This window comes from Balaenoptera borealis (genome assembly GCF_965194805.1).
Source record: "Balaenoptera borealis genome assembly, chromosome: 2".
In the NCBI taxonomy this organism is placed as follows: domain Eukaryota; kingdom Metazoa; phylum Chordata; class Mammalia; order Artiodactyla; family Balaenopteridae; genus Balaenoptera; species Balaenoptera borealis.
This window is the reverse complement of record NC_138867.1, coordinates 104047471-104071785: the sequence shown is the minus strand read 5'-3', so window position 1 is coordinate 104071785 and position 24315 is coordinate 104047471. Positions and strand designations below refer to the sequence as shown.

General features: G+C 37.3%; 2 protein-coding genes across 3 annotated transcripts in view; one reads left to right on the top strand and one right to left on the bottom strand.

The window, feature by feature from the left end:
- CSNK1G3 (casein kinase 1 gamma 3) overlaps positions 1-24315 on the bottom strand; it is a 578377-nt gene that overhangs the window by 220760 nt on the left and 333302 nt on the right. The window lies entirely within an intron of this gene.
- The window catches only part of LOC309623664 (uncharacterized protein), a 769197-nt gene that overhangs the window by 709331 nt on the left and 35551 nt on the right, over positions 1-24315 (top strand). Inside the window, exon 3 of one of the 2 annotated variants that reach the window (XR_014241444.1) lies at positions 1508-17330. The exons of the other annotated variant lie outside the window; for it this stretch is intronic. The gene's annotated coding sequence lies outside the window, so the exon portion shown is untranslated. Of the gene's footprint in view, positions 1-1507; positions 17331-24315 lie in introns of those variants that run through there. 2 annotated transcript variants of the gene reach the window in all.

Sequence of the window (24315 nt, the reverse complement as noted above, 5' to 3'; positions counted from 1 at the left end):
GGTGGCTTCTTCAAAAGAAAATTAGGCTGCTGGCACCAGACCAGTAGTCTTGGATATGGAAAAAAAACAAGGCAACAGATGTGCATTGCAGGGCCTAAATTATGGACCATGAAGAACAGGCAGGATTGAGATGAGCAAAGATGGAACAAAACAACAATACTAGGCTCTATATGGAAAAGGGTATAAGGTTCCAATGCTAAGATTGAGTTAAGCAGTGCATGCATGAATGATGAGGCATCATAGATCAGACCAGGAAGGTAGGTTAAAGCCAGGTATCAATGAGTACTGAGGGACAGAGGAATGTATATTTGGTTTGGTAGAAATGTGGAGGTTATTGCAGTTTTCTATGTATATGTGACAAACCACACCAAAATGGAATGAGTTGCTTAAAGCAGTGACATTTATTTTGCTCACTAATCTACAGTTTGGTCAGGACTTTTTGAACAAGTCATTTCAGCTCCAGTGATGTCAACAGGGATACATCAAAGACTGGGAACTGGAATCATCCGAAAGTTTGTTCACTCACATGTCTGGTACTTGGTGCTAGCCATTGGCTGGACTTTGGCTGGGACTAGGGCTGAGACAGGTGGCCTCTCTATGGTTGCTTGGCTTCCTCATGTCATGATGCCTGGGTTCCAGGAGTGAGTGTCTCAAGGTACCTGGTGTGGCCTGTATCACCTTTTAGTCCCAGGGTACTTGCTTTTGCTGCTGTACTATAGTTCTGACTTGTACTGACTACTGTGGTCCCTCTAACTTTGTAGTTGGCCTAAACTCTGTGAAGGTCCAAGGACAAGATATATTTCTACTTGAGAGGACAAGTACTGAACTCAGAAACTAATGAAGGGAGGTTTTATAATGCTTTAAGAAAGAATAGTAAAGGATATTTGTGAATAAGATGTTATGATTTGATAATAGATAAAAATACAAGAATGTGTTAAATGACACCTGATCTGATTTTAAATGCAATATATAGGAAGTTAAAATATGACTGTAAAAATTGAGGTCATTACTACACACACACACACACACACACACACACACACACACACACTAGTGACTGACTCTTTTTTCTGCTTCCCTCTCCCATTTTTAAGGACCCTTGTGGTTACCCTGGAACCATCCTGATAATTTTCCCATATCAAGATCCATAATGATCATATCTGCAAAGTCCCTTTTGCCATGAAAGATAACACATTCACAGCATCTGGGGATTAGGCTGTTATATCTTTGGGGCAAACATTATTTTGCCTACCGTACTTAGTTCTATGCTTATAGAGAAATGCAAAATTCTTGGTAATTGCTATGGACTGAATTACCACCTAAATTCATATGTTGAAGCCATAACCCCCAATGTGGTAGTATTTGGAGATGGGGTCTTTGGGAGATAATTAAGTTTAGATCAGGTTATGAGCATGGGCCCCTCATGATGGGATTAGAGCCCTTATGAGAAGAGGCACCAAAGAGACTCCCTACCCTCCAACCCACCACTTCTCTCTTTCTTTCTCAGTCCCTGCCATGCAAGGACACAGCAAGAAGGCAGCCATCTACAAGGTAGGAAGAAGGCCCTCACCAGAAACCAGCCATGCTGCACCTTGATATTGGACTTAGGGCTTTCAGAACTATGAGAAAATCAATTTCCACAGTTTAAACTACCTAGTGTAATATATATTTAGTTATGGCAGCCAGAGCTGACTAAAACAGTAATTAAAACTAATGTTAAATAAAGAGTGATTGCCACATATTTAACTATCCCTGTCTAAGTCATTTTTTAATTCATAAAAATTTTCCTGAAAATTTTCTACCCAAATTGGAGAGTCAATGAAAATAGTCCCAGATCACTATCACCTGCAACAATTTTTGTTAAACTCTAAGAACATTGCTCATTTATTAAATTGTAACTAATTTTGAATTTCAGAGAAATCCACCAAGTTAATTAAAATATAGACTATATTTTAATATACAATATTATATTGTAATATAATAATATACAATATTATATTCCCCAAGAATATACAATGGGGAAAGGACAGTTTCTTCAATAAATGGTGTTGGGAAAACTGCATGGCCATATGAAGAGAATAACACTGGATCACTGTCTTATACCATACGCATAAAATAACTCAAAATGGATAATAGACTTGAACAGAAGAGCTGAAACCATGAAACTCCTATAAGAAAAGACACAGGCTATAAGCTCCTTGACACTGGTCTTAGCAATGATTTTGTGGATCTGACTCCAAAAGCAAAGGCAATGATAGCAAAAACAAACAAGTGTGACAACATCAAACTAAAAAGTTTCTTGCACGTAAAGGAAACCATCAACAAAATGAAAAGGCAACCTATTAAATGGAAGAAAAACAGGAGGCAAGATGGCTGAGTAGAAAGACGTTAGCTCACCTCTTCTTACGAAAACACCAAAATCACAAATAACTGCTGAACAACCATTTACAAAGAAATGTTGGAACCTACCAAAAAAGATATCCTACATCCAAAGACAAAGAAGAAGCCACAATGAGACGGTAGGAAAGGAGCAATCGCGATACTAGAACTCATTAATGTATCCGGTAAAGTTGCAGGATACTAAATTAATACACAGAAATCTGTTGCTTTTCTATACACTAACAACGAAAGATCAGAAAGAGAAATTAAAGAAACAATCCCATTTACCATCGCACCAAAAAAAATAAATAAAATACCTAAGGAGGCAAAATTCCTGTATACCAAAAACTACAGAACGCTGATGAAAGAAATTGAAGATGACACAAACAGATGTAAAATTATACTATGTTCTTGGATTGGAAGAATCAGTGTTGTCGCAATGACTATACTACCCAAGGTAACCTACAGACTCAATGCAATTCCTATCAAATTACCAATGGAATCTTTCACAGAACTAGAACAAAAAAATTTTTAATTTGCATGGAGACACAAAAGACCCCAAATAGCCAAAGCAATCTTGAGAAAGAAAAACAGAGCTGGAGGAATCAGGATCCCTGACTTCAGGGTATACTACAAAGCTACAGTCATCAAAACAGTATGGTGGTGGCACAGAAAACAGAAATATAGCTCAATGGAAGAAGATAGAAAGCCCAGAAATAAACCCACGCACCCATGGACAATTAATCTATGACAAAGGAGACAAGAATATACAATAGAGAAAAGACAGTCTCTTTGATAAATGAGAAAACTGGGAAAACTGGACAGCTACATGTAAAAGAATGAAATTGGAACATTCTCTAACACCATACTCAAAAATAAACTCAAAATGGATTAAAGACCTAAATGTAAGACCTGATACTATAAAACTCTTAGAGGAAAACATAGGCAGAATACTCTTTGACATAAATCGCAGCAATATCTTTTTTGATTCATCTCCTAGAGTAATGAAAATAAAGACAAAAATAAACAAATGGGACCTAATTAAGCTCAAAAGCTTTTGCACAGCAAAGAAAACCATAAACAAAACGAGAAGACAACCCACAGAATGGGAGAAAATATTTGCAAACAATGTGACTAACAAGGGATTTATCTCCAAAATATACAAACAGCGTATGCACCTCAATATCAAAAAAGCAAACAACCCAATCAAAAAATGGGCAGAAGACCTAAATAGACATTTCTCCAAAGAAGACATACAGATGGCCAGGAGGCACATGAAAAGATGTTCAACATCACTAATTATTAGAGAAATCCAAATCAAAACTACAATGAGATATCACCTCACAACAGTCAGAATGGCCATCATCAAAAAGTCTATAAACAATAAATGCTGGAGAGGGTGTGGAGAAAAGGGAACCCTCCTACACTGTTCAAGGGGATGTAAATTGGTACAGCCACTTTGGAGAACATTGTGGAGTTTCCTTAAAAAACTAAAAATAGAGCTACCATATAATCCAGCAATCCCACTCCTGGGCATATATCTGGAGAAAACCATGTTTTGAAAGGAAACATGCACCCCAATGTTCACTGCAGCACTGTTTACAATAGCCAAGATATGGAAACAACCTAAATGTCTACTGACAGATGAATGGATAAAGAAGATGTGGTACATATATACAATGGAATATTACCCAGCCATTAAAAAGATTGAAATAATGCCATTTGCAGCAACATGGATGAACCCAGAGATTATCATACTAAGTGAAGTAAGTCAGAGAAATAGAGATATCATATGATATGCAGAATCTTAAAAAAAGGATACAAATGAACTTATTTACAAAGCAGAAACAGACTCACAGACTTTGAAAACAAACTTATGGTTACCAAAGGGGAAAGGTGCTGGGGAAGGATGAATTGGAAGTTTGGGATTAACATATACACACTATTACATTTAAACTAGATACGCAACAAGGACCTACTGTATAGCACAGGGAACTGCTCAGTATTCTGTAACAACCAAAATGGGAAAAGAATTTGAAAAAGAATAGACGCATGTATATGTAAATAAATGAATAAATAAGAGAAAATATTTTCAAATCATATATATGATAAGGGGTTAATATCCAAAATACATGAAGAACTCTAACAACTCAATAGCAAAAAAATGTTTAAAAAAATCACAATCCAATTAAAAAATGGGTAGAGGACCTGAATAGACATTTTTCCCAAGAAGGCATACAGATGGCCAATGGGTAAAAATGTGTTCAGCATCATTAATCATCAAGGAAATACAAATCAAAGCCCCAATAAGATACTACCTCACACCTGTTATAATGGCTATTATCAAAAGGACAACAAATAACAAGTGCTGGTGAGGATGAGGAGAAAAAGGAAGCCTCATGCACTGCTGGTGGGAATGTAAATCAGTGCAGCCATAGAACTACCATACGATCCAGCAATTTCACTCCTGGGTATTTATCTGAAGGAAACAAAGACACTAACTCAAAAAGATATCTGTACCCCATGTTCACTGCAGCACTGTTTACAATAGCCAAGACATGGAAACATCCTAAGTGTCCATCAATGGATGAATGGATAAAGGAAATGTGGTACACACACACACACACACACACACACACACACACACACACGCAGGATGGAATATTATTCGGTAAAGAAAAAGAATCCTGCCATTTGTGACAACATAGAAGAAACTAGAGGGCATTATGCTAAGTTAAATTAGTCAGATAGAGAAAGACAAATACTGTATGGTGTCACTTATATGTGGAATCTAAAAACAAAAACAAAAACAAAACTCATGCCTTCATACATACAGAGAATGTATCGGTGGTGCCAGAGGTGGGATGTGCAAGGTGGGTGAAATCGGTGAAGGGGGTCAAAAGATACAAACTTTTAGTTATAAAAAGATAAAAAGTCCTGGAGATGTAATGTACAGCATGGTGACTATAGATTATAATACTATATTATATATTTGAAACTTACTAAGAGAGTAAATCTTAAAAGTTCTCATAAAAAGAAAAAAATTGTATCTCTATGTGGTGACAGATGTTAACTAAACTTATTGTGGTGATCATTTTGCAGTATATACATATAGCAAATCATTGTTGCACCTGAAAGCAATGTAATGTTAAAAGTCAATTATAGGGCTTCCCTGGTGGTGCAGTGGTTGAGAATCTGCCTGCCAATGCAGGGGACACGGGTTCGAGCCCTGGTCCGGGAAGATCCCACATGCCGCGAAGCAACTAGGCCCGTGAGTCACAACTACTGAGCCTGCGCGTCTGGAGCCTGTGCTCCGCAACAAGAGAGGCCGCGATAGTGAGAGGCCCACACACCGCGATGAAGAGTGGCCCCCACTTGCCGCAACTAGAGAAAGCCCTTGCACAGAAACGAAGACCCAACACAGCCATACATAAATAAATAAATAAATAAATAAATAAACCCAAAGTTAAAAAAAAAAAGTCAATTATATCACAATAAAAATATAAAATAATAAAATGAAATATAGATTCCCTGGCAAATTGTTCTAAATTTGATTCTGATTCCATATTAAAAACATCTAGGGTGTTTCTAAAAATACCAATGCCTGTTTTCTGTCCCAAAGCATTTAAATCACATTTCTCTCCTTAGTGTTTTTCAAGTGGAGGTAATTTTGTCCCCCAAGGGGGACATCTGCAATATCTGCAGCTATGTTTGATTGTCACGATTGAGAAGGGATATGTTACTAGCATCTTGTAGGTAGAGGCCAGGGATGCAGCTAAAGATCTTACAATGCACACAACTACCACCAATAACAAGATTTTCCAGCCCCAAATCTTAGTGGGGCCGAGTTGAGAGTCTATGCCTTTGGTGTTCTGATATGCAACCAGAATTGAGAACCACTGCCCTGACTTTCATTCCTTCAATAGTTCGTCACTGCCTTAATAAAATACAACTTTAAACAAAGCTCTGCGACCAAAGCCAAGACCAAAGACAAAGAAAGGAAAAGTGGGGGACTTCCCTGGTGGTGCAGTGGTTAAGAATCCGCCTGCCAATGCAGGACACATGGGTTCGAGCCCTGGTCCGGGAAGATCCCACATGCCACGGAGCAACTAGGCCCGTGCGCCACAACTACTGAGTCTGCGCTCTGTAGCCCACAAGCCACCACCATTGAAGCCTGTGCACCTAGAGCCCATGTTCTGCAACAAGAGGAGCCACCGCAATGAGAAGCCCGCACACAGCAACGAAGATCCAACGTAGCCAAAAATAAATAAATAAAATAAATAAATTTATTAAAAAAAAAAAGAAAGGAAAAGTGGGATAATTTGATAACAGATGTAAAAATTTAGAATTTTCATTCCTTTGAAGTTTTATAATTGGGCTTCATCAACCTCTTAACATTAAGCCTAAAAGGTTAACAATAATAGCTATCACTTATGGTTCTCTGTACCAAGTGATTTATATATGTGATATCATTTAATCTTTACAACAGTCTTGTGAAATACATATTGTTACCTCCATTTTGTTAGCTGGGGATAATAGAGGCTAATTAACTTCTCAAGGACACGCTGCTGGGTAAGAAGGAAAGCTGAGCCTTAAACCTTCTTTGGTCTGAAAGACTATAATACACTGAAACACAGCCTTTCTGTCTTTGTGTGGTTTGTAGGGTTCAATAGACCTGTTTTCTCAACAAAAGGCACACCTTGTGGCTATCAAATGGGAGGAAGAGAAATGAGTTGGCAGGAAAAGACAAGTTCTGACTCTTGCACCACTGGGCCTCCTAATGACTCATAAGCAATCAGGAAGTCTTTTAACCTCCTCCCTTTAACCTACACCTTAGCAGAAACAAAGTCACGTTGCTTAAGGCTTTGCCTTGTCATGTGGGGATTAAAAAACTGCTATTGAAGTTCATCCTAGAAATGCATATTTTTCTGATAATCTCTTCAAATTTAGGGAAAATACACGTGAAAGAAAAAGCATGACTGACAACTATGTTAAAAAATTCAATATCAAGTTTGATTTATGCTATGTGGTCTTTTTTTCTTGTTTAGTTTCAATAGGTCTTTTTCTTACTTCTTTAATCTTCAACCTATTGACTGATTTTTCCATCTCTGGGGAAGGAGTTCCATTTAATCTTTTTTTCTCTCTCTTTCTTTTATCCTGATCTTCAATACGTGTAACATTCCAATCTGTCAAGACTCCTAAACCAGACTCGCATATTTCATACTAGAGTTAACTGTCCAGTCACCCATTTCTTTGTTTCTTATCTTTTGCAGTTAAGCTTAAATTTCTGCAGCCATGCTGAAATGTGGCACTGTATCATCCCCCAAGAAGTAGCATATTCTGACTTTATTTCATGATTGTTTAGTATTTTTTCTTTACACTATTTCTCTGGCATCTTAGCATATGTGCTAAGGTATCCATGAAATGATAATAAAAGAGCATGTTTTATATGCAAAGATTTAATTTTACAAGGAAATCCCAAGATTCTATCCATAATAGCAGGAAGTATGAAATCCTTCTAACCAGATTCTCTAGCAAAAGGTAACAGAGCTTCCCTGTCCATAAGCAAACCCTGTCCATAAGCAAACCCGTGACTGTCATTTTATACCCTCCATTTCTGCATGTCTGCCTGTTTATTGATTCTTTTCAAGAAGAACTCTGTGCAATTTGAGCTTATTTCAGTTAAATTCAATTTACTTTCAACTGACTATTTAACAACACACTGTTGTTTTTTTAAATTTTTTAAAATATTTTTTAAAAAATTTTATTGAAATATGGTTGATTTACAATGTTGTGTTAGTTTCAGGTGTACAGCAAAATGATTCAGTTATACACACACATACATATGTATATTCTTTTTAAAAATTCTCTTCCATTATAGGTTATTACAAGATATTGAGTATAGTTCCCTGTGCTATACAGTAGGTCCTTGTTGGTTATCTATTTTATATATAGTAGTGTGTATATTTTAATCCCAAACTCCTTATTTATCCTTCCCCCTCCTTCCCCTTTTAATTGGCCTTCACAGTTTAAGTTCCTTTTCAAAGCTTCGGATGGTAAAAGGTTTCTCAGCCAGATCATGATTCAGATTTACCCTTACCAGCTCCCTCACACTGGGTTTCTATTCTCAGCACAGGTTACTCATTGCCCCTTTCCTGTCATGTTCCTTCTGCTTTCTTATTTCTCTCCACTATTCTGATGCTAGGGTTCTTTGAGACTTTATAAGCCAAAATCACTTCAACCTCTGTGGTTGACATAATTACACACCCCAAGAACTCAGTTTAGGTCTTCCAAGGCTCTCATAACAAACGAAATCTAACAAACACAACGATTCACTCTATTCTCCCTCTCTTCAGTCATTTTATAGGAAAGTATCAACCTTCCTAAAAAGATCTCAGATGATCCACTTGCTGATATTTCCCAATTAGGCTGTCATTATGCCCAAGTCCTCCCCCAGTGCAGTTGACATGCATTTTTGTGTTAGGTGTCTTAGCCTTGTGCTGATTTCATAAGCTATTGTTCAAGGGAATGTTTCAGAGCCTGAAATTCAGAATGCACATCATAATATATGGAGAAGGGATTTACAGATGTCTTTATAACCTTTTTCTTTTCTTCCATAGTATTCAGATTCAAATTAGGTCATCTGTCAAAATTGTTACTCCAGACCAATCCATATGTTTTGGCATAGCATGGTGTATTAAAAATCCATGTTTTCCACTGTGTCCTGCCTTTATGCCCCAGACTTTGATGAATGATAACCATGAGCAGCATTTGAAAACAAAACTTTCTTGTAAGAATATATTTTATTACTCAATCAACTTAGTGAGGGTCTCAGTGAAAACAACATCTCGTGAGTAGATAACCATATGGTAGTAAAAAGGAGCCTGTAATAAAATACTAGAACCTGAATTGATGATAGTTATATATAATGCACATCTGCAAATATTTTAAAATTGTGTAAAATTTTATTGCACTTATGTCCAAAGCCGGGGCAAGAGATAAAGGAGGTTATAAGGAAAGGAGGGAATTGTTGTATACAGTACCAATGAAAGTTAAAATGTTGCAATATAATTCTCAGATTTATAACATCCCAGAAGTATAAACACCTGGACAAGGTGGTTATTAGTTGCTAATCTAATCAAGAGTGAGTTTAGAAAAGTAATGGACAAAAGACAGAGTTCTCTTGACCTTGGAGTGACTGGGAGCTGTGCAAGACAGGTTGTATAGACTAAGCTTTGGAGACTTGGTCATGGTTACTAAAAAGAAACAAAGTTAAGTTGAGTTTGAGAGGAATAGGTTGATAAAGACACTGACATCAACTTTCTACCTGGTCTCTCTTGTTAGAAAGGCAAAAATTCTTTAAGAGCCAGGGCTAAATAGGTCTCCAGCTACTGAAGACCTAGTCCCCCTAGACTGTTCTCAACCCTGGCTATGCATTAGAATCTCACAGAGAGTTTTTTTTTTTTTTTGTAATACCAATGCTCTTCCCACCACCAAGATTGCAATGTAATTCATCTATTTGGGGCTCAGGAACCAGTAGGTTTAAAGGCTCCCCAGGTGGCTCCAAAGGGGAAACACTCTTGTATGCTAACATTTTCCAAATGAACCATGCACACTAACGGTTCTATAGGATCCTCTGTAAAGAAATGTCTTGTGTCCAATACATTCAGGAAGCCCCTCATGGCTCATGAACTCATGGTATCTCACAAAGCACATGAGCCTTCAAAATGCTCTGAGACATCCTGAAGAAAAGACATCACCTTCCCTTTGTTGGTGTGTGATGATCATCCCTAGCAACATCACCTTGGAAAAGCTCCCTTGAGCCTAGGTTTTCCAACTGTTATTGTCTACTTACCAGTTTCCTCCACCCTCTATTTCCTCAGAGGTCATCCTGAGTAACTTTTGAGATAATGCAATTTTCATATACCTGGGTGTATATGGTCTTATAAGAATGGTTATCTAACAGAACTATATAAGACATACTGTATCTCTGGGGGGAGTCGGAAAGCCCAGACTTTGCCATATGTGCCTTTTAGAGACATAGCTGGCCCAGTACTAGGACTGGAGAAGACAAGAGTGAGCAGGCTCTCACGGCCCCAGTGATGCTGCTTTCAGGGTCCTTTTCCTCAATTACCAAATACTTGGGAGGCAGGAGCAGAAGGTTCATATGTCAAGAAATGGACACTGGAGTAAAAAGACCTAAAGTCAATGTCATTTGCTGTTCTTATTAGTTAAGTGACCTTGGGCAAATTATCAAACTTATTTGCATCTCAGTTTAGTCTTCTATTAAAATGAGCATACCAAAATAAAACTCCAAGGGCTGTTAGTAAGATAAAATGAAGCACAATACTGCATTTAAAATCTCTATAATCCAGATACCTGTCAAAGAAGCTAAAGTTGAATTTACTGTGCTACATATTGATCAAAATTTCATGTGAGCGATCTATTATTTATGGAAAATCATCTAAAGGTTATTCAGTCAATCCATTCTCTGTCCAATCTCCTAAAAATCTAAAATCTGCTCCCACATTAAGCTAGATTATCAGAGAGCTCTGGGCCTGCTTGCATCATAGTGGCCTTGCCCAGGTATATTTGTTTCCTGAATTACACTTTGATACAGCCCCATCAGCTCACATTAGGAAACACCATGAGAGCCCTACAGAAACCTCACAGCAACTTTCCTTCAAGGATGCTACTGAGAATTCTGCTTGGTATTTTGCAAAGTGTCCTCTTTAAGGGGACCCAGAGGAGAAATCTTTCTTAGTGGCAGGAAGAGCTTTGCTTTTTCTGAGCAATTGGTTTGTTTTACTTTTACAGACATTATAAGACATGGAGCCAATCAAGTTTTGCCTTTAGTGCTGGCTACCGGAAAGCTTAGAGTGAATGTGTGTTCCATTTCTCGTGAACGTGAAGAACACATACATGAACTACAGCTCACTAATATTCATTACCTCATTAAATCTTTCCTATTTTAAATGTATTGTATCTTAATTTTTTTAAGTGTTCTTAAAACATTTTTTAAAGTAAGATGAGAAAGATAAATGACTGGATATATAAAATGCATGCAGGTACCTAAAACAGTGCTTTGCTTCTATACATGTTCCCTCATACCCATCTGAGTTTGGAAGAATTGCACCCGGCTTAATGGCAGGCAGAAATCACCAACAGTTGCCAACTTTGACATCACCCCGTTTCCAGCAGACTTCTTAGAGTAAGAAATCTCGGAGATTACTTTCAGGCGATTCCAAGTACCCGTATGTTGGTAAAATCAAGGACAAATCCCAGAGCTCCAGGAGCTTCCAGTAACAATTATTGTGTGTTCTGATGACTAAATTTATAGGGCTACCATATGATCCTGCAATCCCTCTCCTGGACATATATCCAGAGAAAATCATAATTCTAAAAGATACATGCGCCCCAGTGTTCATAGCAGCGCTATTTACTATAGCCAAAACGTGGAAACAACCTAAATGTCCACCAACAGATGAATGGATAAAGAAGATGTGAGACAGATATATATATATATATATATGTGTGTGTGTGTATATATGTGTATATATATATATATACACACACACACACAGATATAGATATATATGTATACATACACAATGGAATACTACTCAGCCATAAAAAAGATATAATGAATGAAATAATGCCATTTGCAGCAACATAGATGGACCTAGAGATAATCATATGAAATGAAGTAAGTCAGACAAAGACAAATATCATGGTATCACTTATACATGGAATCTAAAAAAATGATACAAATGAACAAAAGAAATAGACTCACAGACATAGAAAACAAACTTATGGTTACCAAAGGGGAAACAGGTGGGGAAGGATAAATTAGGAGTTTGGGATTAACATATACACATTACTATATATAAAATAGATAACCAAAAAAGACCTGTGTAGCACAGGGAACTATACTCGATATTTTGTAATAACCTATAAGGGATAAGAATCTGAATAAAAAAGATATATACGTATGTATAACTGAAAAAAAAAAAGAAATCCTAAAAAGAAAAAAAATCAATCAATCCAGCCAATAAGCAAATAAGTAAATAAATAATAAAAAAATTCCTTTTGAAATACTTGACTCACTCAACTTATATTCTTAGAGTAGCTATAATTTGAAAGGAAAAGTTATAAAGATTATAAGTGGCAATAAAGATTCAATTAATTATAAAAAATAAAAAGCAAATTACATCAGATAACTCCTTAATGATTCACTGTCAAATTATTTGGGGTCCATAAATAAACTAGCCACCTTTTTTTTCTTCTTCCAAAATATGACCTCCACTTCGCAAGCCAGCTAGATGTTGCCATACCAGATACCACAAGCCATCTGTCTCCTGCAAGTGTCAATCTAGATACATATATTTTCAACAACTGATTTAGCCTCTCATACATAAAGGATGGTATTTTCTTCTTTATATCAAGCGCATATGATTTCTCATTGTGTGAAAATAATAGAATTAATCTGGGTCCTACAGACTCACTCTAAGACAGTTAAACACTTTTCTTGTCCATGTGAATCTTCCATTTACAAGTAGCAATGACTTTTTTTCAATTTTTAAACAATATTATCAAAAGCATCGTTAACAGCTGTATGCAGAATCAGTACATACTTGGGTTTGATGTCCTAGCAAAATCTGATCTGTATCAAATTGCATTTTATCAAACTCATATGAAATTTTTAGGCCTTTGAGTTTCTTTAAATACTTCAGAAATTCAGAAATAATCCCCTGAGAGACTGGTAGAAGGCTGACTACTAACCACAGACTTCCTGGTATGCAATGAAGTTCAGGAAGGGCAACACCATTGTTTTTTTCCAACCTTCTCATCTCTGGATAAACAATCTCACAGTTCTGAAGCAACAAATTGCCCAGGGCACTAAGTTCATGACAGGGTTATTCTGGAGTCTGAGGACATACTCTGGGCAGAAATGTTTGACTCTGACTCAGAATCAAATACTGGGCCATAGTAGTCTAATGAGACAGACCTCCTTCAGTCACTCTGGAATAAGGTTATAACCAGTCTCCCTGTCAACAAAGCAAGTTGACAGATCTGTAAGAGTTCAGTATAAAATGAGACACAATTTGACATGTGAATTTCTGACTTCTATTTCCAAAGAGTCTAGGACCCAGTGGTGTGCTGATAAATAGCTAACATCTGGTTCTCTGGAAGATTTTTTTAAAAGCAAGCTCTGGTGTACATCATTTGCCTATTTCTGTGGTATAAATACTTCTACCATGATTTATTTCAAGCCACCTATTGATCTCACTGAATGAGGAGTTGGGAAGAGATTGCACAATCAGCTCTCACCAGCCAGTGCCAGCTCCAGCCACCACTGCTGGTTAAACATGTGAGAACAGAGAACTTGTCTTCATTTTGCTTAGCAGACCATCTCTTTTTACCTTTTCTTGTATGCAGACTATAAGCTGTCTTTCTCCACCTGCTTCTTCCTGCCTCAGATAATCAATCAAATGTGTACCCTCTACAAGGGTGCTTCTGCTGGTCCATAGTGAATTCTGAGGTCATCCCCTGCTTGTCAAGACTCTCCCCTACTTTTGGGATATTGTTAGGTAGTTCTATATCCTAGACACAATTCCTGGATCCTATAGGCACTAACCGTGATGCCTCTGGAGGAAGGATGGGGGTGGGGAGGATATCCCTATCATCCAGAGTGGTGGGAAAGGCACATCACCCCCATGAGAACTTGGGAAGCCACTGAGTCCCATTCTCCAGGTGTTGTCAATCCTTATCTCTCCGTCTTTATCTACCCCATTCCCCTTTTTAATGGATGGGCGTTCAGGGAGGAGCAAGGATCATGCCTTTCCTTAGCTACTACCATTTTTTCTTACTCTACAAATTTCTCAATTTAGCTCTTTTTCTTGACCTCAATCAATAATAAATTCTAATATTTTGTTCCCCTAATAGCCACTCGGTGCTGTCTCGTTACATTTACTAATACAGGTAAAGATATTTCAGAAAAGATTTTACCAGACAATTTTAAGAGGATACTCCATCAGTGTATGTGTGTATACTATATGTATTTGTGTATTTGCTTTTGTATTTTGTATTCTGTATTGTATTTGTATATATTGTATTTGTAATTTGTATTGTATGTATATGTATTTGTTTATTTGTATATTGTATGTATACTATATGTATACTGTGTATATATTATATGTATATAATGTATGTGTATACAATATACATACTCCTAAAACCACACCAGCACTAAAAACTCAAGTTTGAAAATGGGGTATATGGTACCATTTCAAAAATGACTTAATGAACAAAGGCCACAGATTTCTTTCTCTCAAATTCCTGAGGTCCTCATGCCTTCTAAGCTGATATTTGTGTGTGTACTTTGAGGACCTTGCCAGAGGCCACAAAAGTCAGTAGAGATGCATTAACTAGTTGGTCCAGTAGCATCAGCAATTCTTTCTCATTGTCCCTTCCCTTTAATTTCTCATCAGATTCTTAACTTGAAGACTAGACCTCCTTCCAGGGGCTCTTCCTGGCTGCCCTCCCTCAGATTCAGCTCTCTGTAATATGCTGAATTCTCAGATTCAGAAATATTCCCATTCTGTACATGTCCCTAGTTGATTCTACTACAGGTCATTTTTTATTTTCTTTCCCTAGCAGTGGCACCTCTATAACCCCCTGAAATAACCCTGAGGTTTCATATCCAGAAACTTTAAATACAACCTGGTCCCAATGCTTTCTCCAAGCTATCAACACAAGGACCTGAAGTGAGCAGGAAGATGGTTTGGATCCTCCCTACAAATCTTCCATATGCAGTTTCCATCTCCAGAAGTTATCCAAATTTCTAATGTCCCTTGGTTATAGGCAAGTAACCAAATAATGCATCACTCAAATTGGGACACTTTTAAAAATGAAATACAACCCTGGAAATTAATAACTGACTTAAAACAGGTATAAATTGAGACCATCCTAGGATAAACATGGTCTCCCTAATTATAATTTTCTTGCCATAGGCTACCTTCACTTAAGATCTTGTGCAGAAAATTCCTGCTGGAATCAGCTTAATGGATTCACACAGTAAAGGAGAATCCTGTCTTTCTGACTGAAACTTCTATTTTTGAACTTTATGCTTCCTCAGGGACTCTAATACTACAATCCTTCTGTCTCCACACAATTCCTCTTTTGTTGACTGTTCATGACTGGGTAGAAGAGCCTTGGATTCCAGGCATGCCATCTGCCTCTCCCTTTTCTATGTCTCTGTCCTCCCCCAGAGTGCCAATTGCATCCTGGAAATATGCTGCCACAGCACAGAAACATCAGTAACTATAGTCTGGGTTCCACTGTAGAAGAGCCAGGAACTGTAGTCCTTTCTAGAAGAGGCAGTGGAAGAACAGAGTTTATAATTACTGAGATGAGAAAGACTATAGGAGGAGCATTTTTGATAACAAAGATCTGGAGTTTAGTTTAAGAAATGTTAGGAGATGACTGACGTAAGGATAAGTCTAGGCTTAGAGATGTAAGTTTGGGAGTCACCTACATATAGAAGATTTTTAAAGTCATAAAAATGTAGGACAGTATGCAAGGCTTGTTCAACATGAAAAAAATCAATGCAATTCATCACAACAACAGCTAAAGAATAATATGATCATGTAAATAGATGCAGAAAAAGCATTTGACAAAATCCAACACTTATGATAAAAACTCTCAGTAAACTAGTAATAGAGGGGAAATTCCTCAACTTGATAAAGAACATCTACCAAAAAAAAACCCAAAAAACAAAAAAACAAAACCCACAGCTAACATCATACTTAATGATGTGACAAACTATATACTTTTCCCCTAAGTTTGGGAGTAAAGCAAAGATGCCCCTTCTCACCACTCCTATTTATTGTACTGTAAGTCACAGCTATTGCAATAAGACAAGAAAAAGGAATAAAAGATATACAAATTGGGAAGGAAGAAATAAAATTGTCTTTATTCACAGATGACATGACTGGCTGTGAGGAAATCCCAAAGAATCAACAGCACAAAAGCACCAAATGAAACTAATAAATAATTACAGCAAAATTGCAGGATACAAGGCTAACCCACCAAAGTACATTATATGCATGTGTATGTATGTATGTATGTATGTGTGTGTGTGTGTGTGTATATATATATATATATATATATATATATGGCTTTCCTATGTATCAAGAATGAACAAATAGAATTTGAAATTAAGAACAATACCACTTATATTAGCACTAAAAAATGAAATAGGTATAAATCTAACAAAATATATACAGGATCTATGTAAAGAAAAGCATAAAACTCTGATGAAAGATATCAAAGAAGAACTAATTAAATGAAGAGATGTTCCATGTTCACATATAGAAAGACTCAATATTGTTAAGATGTCAATCCTCTCCAAATTAATCTATAGATTCAATGTAATCCTAATCAAAATCCCATCAAGTTATTCTGTGGATGTCAACAAACTGATTTTAAAGTTTATATGGAAATGAAAAAAGGCCCAGTATACCCAACATAATATTAAAGAAAAAGAACAAAATTCAGTGGACTGCTGCTACCCAACTCAAGACTTACTATAAAGCTGGGGATCAGATCAAGATGGTGGAGGAGTAGGACATGGAGCTCACCTTCTCCCACAAATACATCTACATGTGGAATAATTCTCACAGGACATCTACTGAACGCTGGCAGAAGACTGCAGACTTCCAAAGGGGCTAGAAAATCTCCACATAACTGAGTAGGACAAAAGAAAATAACAAGAGAGAAAGGAATTGGGATGGGACCTGCACCGCTGGGAGGGAGCTGTGAAAGAGGAAAGATTTCCACACACAGGAAAGTCCCCTCACAGGCAGGAAGATCAGCCGGGACAGAGGGGGAGCTTCAGAGCCTCAGAGGAGAGTACAGCAACCAGTTTGTGGAGGGAAAAGTGGAGAGAGACCTGCACAGAAGGTAGGTGCCACTGCCTGGCACTCTCCAGCCTGAGAAGCTCCTCCATTGGAGCAGGCTGGGGCTGGGTGCTGAGGTTTGGGCTTCAGAGGTCAGAACCTGGGAGAGGACTGGATTGGCTGCATGGAGACAGCCTGAGGGGGCTAGGGTGTGCTGTACCACAACCTAAGGAGTATGGGAGGAGGCCTGGGCCCACTAGAGAGGAAGGGCACCTTTGTTGGGGGGCCCACAAGGAGAGGGGCGGGACTGCCATAGGAGCTTCTTTGTCCACGCATGCACTCTCAGGTATCAGGGCACCACCTACATGAGCTCTGGGGCTGGGCTCAAGCCGCCACTGCCATCTCAGGCTCCAGAGTTGGGCATGGACCACTGCCCCGCTGAGGGTCCTGCCACTGGCCGCAAACTGCTGCCCCCACCTTCCTGGGAGTGTGTGCAGGCCACGTACCTGTAAACCCCCTACCAAGGGGATAACAGCCAGCACATGCTAAGGAAAGAGACGGCAGGCATCCAAACCAAAAACAGCGCTCATGCCAAAAAATTATTAAACCAACACAAGCTATGCAGGCACATTCCCGCATATAAATAACCCTCCAAAGCTACAGTAGATAATTGTTTCTCTGAAACTCACAGAGCAAGAGAAATACAAGCAAAATGAAAAAGCAGAGGAACCACTCCCAGTTAAAAGACCAAGAGAATTCCCCTGAAGGAATAAACAATGAAACAGACCTCTTCAGTCTAATAGACACTGAGTTCAAAAAGAAGGTAATGTAAATACTCAAGGAATTAAGGAAGGCTATCAACAGAAATGCAGATTACTATAAAAAGGAACTAGAAATTATAAGGAGGAGCCAAGAAAAATTAGAAAATTCATTTGCCGAGATGAAAGCTGAGCTAAAAGCAATGAATGGCAGAATGAATGATACAGAAGAAAGAATAAGTGGTCTCGAAGATAGAATAATGGAAATCACCCAATCAAAAGAGCAGACAGAAAACCGAATTAAAAAAAAATGAAAGCAATATAAGAGACCTATGGGATAGTATAAAGCATGACAATCTATGCATAATAGAGATTCCAGAAGGAGAAGAAAGAGAAAAGGGGATTGAAAATATATTTGAAGAAATTATGGCTGAAAACTTCCCAAACTTAAAGAAGGAAACAGACATCCAGATACAGGAAGCACAGAGGGTCCAAAACAAGATGAACCCAAACAGACCTACACCAAGATATATTACAATAAAAATGGCAAAAGTTAAAGATAAAGAGAGGATTCTAAAGGCAGCAAAAGAAAAACAAAGATTTAATTACAAGGGAAGCCTCATAAGGCTATCAGTTGATTTCTCTACAGAAATGCTGCAGGCCAGAAGGGGGTGGCAAAATATATTCAAAGTCTTGAAAGGGAAAAATCAGTAATCTGGAATACTCTACCCAGCAAGATTATCATTTAGAATAGAAGGAGAAATAAAGAATTTCTCAGATGAGCAAAAACTAAAAGAATACAGCAATACTAAATCTATCCTAAAAGGAATATTGAAAAGTCTTCTCTAAATAGAAAAGAAGCAAGAAGATATAGGAAGGAGGAAATCACAATTAGAAAGTAAATCATTTAAATTAGCCAGTATACAGATCCAAAAAAAAAAAATCTATTTGTGAAAGTGATGATAAAAACAAGGAACAGTAAAAAGATAAACATGAAGATGTAAGAAAGGACATCCAGGGACTTCCCTGGCACAGTGGTTAAGACTCCATGCTTCCACTGCAGGGGGCATGGATTCAATCCCTGGTCAGGGAACTAAGATCCTGCAAGCCGCATGGTGTAGCCAAAAAAAAAGGACATCAAAATCATAAAATGTGGGGGGGAGGGGGAGTAAGAAAATGCAGATTCCTTTTTTTTTTTTTTAAGAATGTGTTTGAGCCTGTATGACTGTCTAAAGCAAGCAGATATAAGAAGGGGTTAACATACTTGAAAAACAGGGCAACCACAAATCAAAAACATACAATAGATTCACAAAAACCAAAAAGAAGAGAACACAAGCATAAAATAAAAAGAAATCATCAAACCACAAAAAGAAAAACAAAAAAAGAAAGGAACAAAGAAGAAACACAGAATGGAAAACAATGTTTCAAATGGCAATAAATATGTATGTATCAATAATTACCTTAAATATCAATGGACTGAGTGCTCCAATCAAAAGATATACAGTGGCAGACTGGATAAAAAAATAAGAGCCTACAATACACTGCCTACAAGAGATCCACCTTAGGGCAAAGGACACACATAGATTGAAAGTGAGGGGATGGAAAAAGATATTTCATGCAAACAGAAATGACAAGAAAGCAGGAGTTTCAATACTCATATTAGACAAAATAGACTTTAAAACAAAGGCAATAAAGAAAGATAAAGAAGGACACTATATAATGGTAAAAGGATCAATGCAAGAAGACGATTTTACACTCATCAACATATATGTACCTAATATAGGAGCACCCAAATGTATAAAACAAATAATAAAAGACATAAAGGGAGGGATTGATTGGAATACAATATTAGTAGGAGACTTTAACACCCCACTCGCATCAACGGACCAATCCTCTTGACAGAAAATCAATAAGGCAACGGAGATCTTAAATGATACAATAGAACAGTTAGACTTAATTGATATTTTCAGGACATTACATCCAAAAAAAACCAGAATACACATTCTTTTCAAGTGCACATACAACATTCTCTAGGACTGACCACATATTAGGTCACAAAACTAACCTCAACAAATTTAAGAGTACAGAAATTATTTCAAGCATCTTCTCTGACCACAACAGCATGAAACTAGAAATCAACCACAGGAAAAGAAATGAGAAAAAAACATTACATGGAGAATAAACATCATGTTACTAAAAAACCAATGGGTCAATGAGGAAATCAAAAAGAAAATTAAAAAATACCTTCAGACAAATGACAATGAAAACACAAACATACAAAATCTACAGGATGCAGCAAATGCAGTTCTTAGAGGGACGCTCATAGTGATACACACCCTCCTCAAAAAAAAAAAAAAAAAATTAAAATCTCAAATGACCTAACATACCACCTAAAAGAATTAGAAAACAAAACCTGAAGTCAGCAGAAAGAAGAAAATAATAAAGTTCAGGGAGGAAATACGTAAAATAGAGATTTTTAAAAAATAGAAAAAAATCAATAAAACCAAGAGCTGGTTCTTTGAAAGGGTAAACAAAATTGACAAACCTCTGGCCAGGCTCCCCAAGAAGAAAATAGAGAGAACCCAAATAAACACAATAAGAAATGAAAATGGAGAAATCTCAACCAATACCACAGAAATGCAAAAAAAAAAAAAAAATAAGAGAATACGATGGACAATTCATGCCAACAAATTTGACAACCTAGAAGAAATGGACAACTTTCTAGAAACATACAGCCCACCAAAATTGAATCAAGAAGAAATAGGTATGGGCTTCCCTGGTGGCGCACTGGTTGAGAATCTGCCTGCCAATGCAGGGGACACGGGTTCGAGCCCTGGTCTGGGAAGATCCCACATGCCATGGAGCAACTAAGCCCGTGAGCCACAACTACTGAGCCTGTGCGTCTGGAGCCTGTGCTCCGCAAGAAGAGAGGTCGTGATAGTGAGAGGCCCGCACACCACGATGAAGAGTGGCCCCCGCTTGCCGCAACTAGAGAAAGCCCTCGCACAGAAATGAAGACCCAATACAGCCATAAATAAATAAATAAATAATAAATTAAAAAAATGAAAAAACACAGTTCAAGTACTTTAAAAAAAAAAAAGAAGAAATAGGTAATTTGAACAGACTGATCACTAGAAGTGAAATAGAATCTGTTTAAAAAAAAAAACAAAACTCCCTAAAAACAAAAGTTCAGAAGGAGATTGCTTCACAGGTGAATTCTATCAACCATACAAAGAAGAACTTACACCAATGTTCCTCAAACTCTTCCAAAAGGTTGAAGAGGAGGGAACACTCCCAAAGACATTCTATGAAGCCACCATCACCCTGATACCAAAACCAGACAAAGATACCACCAGAAAAGAAAATTATAGGCCAACATCATTGATGAATATATATGCAAAAATTCTCAACAAAATATTAGCAAACCGAATCCAACAGCACATAAAAAAAACATTATACACTGCAAACAAGTGGGATTCATCCTAAGTTCATAAGGATGGTGCAACATACACAAATCAATGTAATACCCCACATAAACAAAAGAAAAGTCAAAAACCACGTGATCATCTCAATAGATGCAAAAAAAGTGTTTGACAAAATTCAACATCCATTCATGATAAAAACTCTTACTGAAGTGGGTATTGAGGGAACATATCTCAACATAACAAAAGCCATTTTTGACAAACCACAGCCTATATAACATTCAACGGTGAAAAGCTGAAACCCTTCCTGATAAAATCTGGAACAAGACAAGGATGCCCACTTTCACCACTTCTATTCAACATAGTATTGGAAGTCCTAGCCACAGCAATCAGACAAGAAAAAGAAATAAAAGGTATCCAAATTGGAAGCGAAGAGGTAAAATTCTCATGATATGTAGATAACATTATACTATATATATAACACCCTAAGGACTCCACACAAAAACTACTAGATCTAATAAATGAATTCATCAAAGTAGAATACAAGATTAACATTCAGAAATTGCTTGCATTTCTTTTTTTTTTTAAATGTTCCTGCATTATAGTTATTTATTTATTTTTGGCTGTGTCGGGTCTTCGTTTCTGTGCGTGGGCTTTCTCTAGTTGTGGCGAGCGGGGGCCACTCTTCATTGCGGTGCGCGGGCCTCTCACTATCGCGGCCTCTCTTGTTGCGGAGCACAGGCTCAGTAGTCGTGGCTCACGGGCCTAGTTGCTCCGCGGCATGTGGGATCTTCCCAGACCAGGGCTCGAACCTGTGTCCCCTGCATTGGCAGGCAGATTCTCAACCACTGTGCCACCAGGGAAGCCCGCTTGCATTTCTTTACACTAACAATGAAATATCAGAAAGGGAATGTAAAAAAAAAACAATACATTTCTAAAACACCTATGAATAAACCTGACCAAGGAGGTGAAAGACTAATATTCTGAGAACTATAAAACATTAATAAAGGAAATTAAAGAGGATTCAAAGAAATGGAAAGATATCCCATGCTCTTGGATTGGAAGAATTAATATTGTTAAAATGGCAATAATACCCAAAGCACTCTACAGATTTAATGCGATGCTTATTAAATTACCTATGATATTTTTCACAGAATTACAACACATAATCTAAAAATTTATATGGAACCATAAAAGACCCAGAATTGCCAGAGTGATCCTGAGGGGGAAAAAAAGCAGGAGGCATAACTCTCCCATCGTCAGACAATACTATAAAGCTACAATAATTAAAACAGTGTGGTACTGGTACAAAAACCAACATATGGATCAATGGAACAGAATACAGAGCCCAGAAATAAACCCACACATCTATGGTCAATTAATCTTTGACAAAGTAGGCAAGAAAATAAAATGGGGAAAAGATAGTCTCTTCTGCAAGTGGTGCTGGGAAAGTTGGACAGCTGTATGTAAATCAATGATGTTAGAACACACACCATGTACAAAAGTAAACTCAAAATAGCTTAAAGACGTAAACATAAGACATGACACCATAAAACTCCTAGGAGAGAGCATAGGCAAAACATTCTCTGACATAAATCGTGCCAATGTTTTCTTAGGTCAGTCTCCCAAGGCTATAGAAATAAAAACAAAAACAAACAAATTGGACTTAATCAAACTTAAAAGCTTTTGCACAGCAAAAGAAACCATAAACAAAATGAAAAGACAACTTACAGAAGGGAAAAAAATATTTGCAAATGATTAAACCAATAAGGGCTTAATCTCCAAAATACACAAACAGCTCATACAACTCAACAACAAAAAAACAAACAACCTGATCAAAAAATGGACAGGAGACCTTCCTAGACATTTCTCTAGAGAAGACATACAAATGGCCAGTAGGCACATGAAAAGAGCTCAACATCACTAATTATTAGAGAAATGCAAATCGAAACTATATTGAGGTAGCACCTCACACCAGTCAGAATGATCATCATTTAAAAGTCTACAAATAACAAATGCTAGAGAGGGTATGGAGAAAAGGGAACCTTCCTACACTGTTCATGGGAATGTAAGTTGGTGCAGCACTATGGAAAAGAGTATGGAGGGTCCTCAGAAAACTAAAAACAGAGTTACCATATGATCCAGCCATCCCACTCCTGGGCATACACTCGGAAAAACTATAATTCAAAGATACACGCACCCTATGTCATAGCAGCACAATTCACAATAGCCAAGATATGAAAACAACCAAATGTCCATCGACAGATGAATGGATAAAGAAGATGTGGTACATATATACAATGGAATATTACACAGCCATAAAAAAGAATGAAATAATGCCATTTGCACCAACATGGATGGATCTAGAGATTATCATACTAAGTGAAGTAAGTCAGAAACAGAAAGACAAATACCATATGATATCGCTTATATGTGGAATCTAAAATATGGCACAAATGAACCTATCTACAAAACAGAAACAGACTCACAGACATAGAGAACAGACTTGTGGTTGCTGGGGGAGATGGGAGGGAGAGGGATGGACTGGGAGTTGGGGGTTAGTAGACGCAAACTATTACATTTAGAATGGATAAACAACAAGGTCCTACTCTATAGCACAGGGAAGTATATCTAATCTCCTTGGATAAACCATAATGGAAAAGAATATTAAAAAAGAATGTATATAAATGTGTATAACTGAGTCTCTTTGCTGTACAGCAGAAATTTGCACATTATAAATCAACTATACTTCAATAAAAAATTAAATTAAAAAAGACTTACTATAAAGCTATAAAGACAGAATATTGGTGAAATAATAAATTGATCAATAGAACAACATATCCCAGAAATACACAC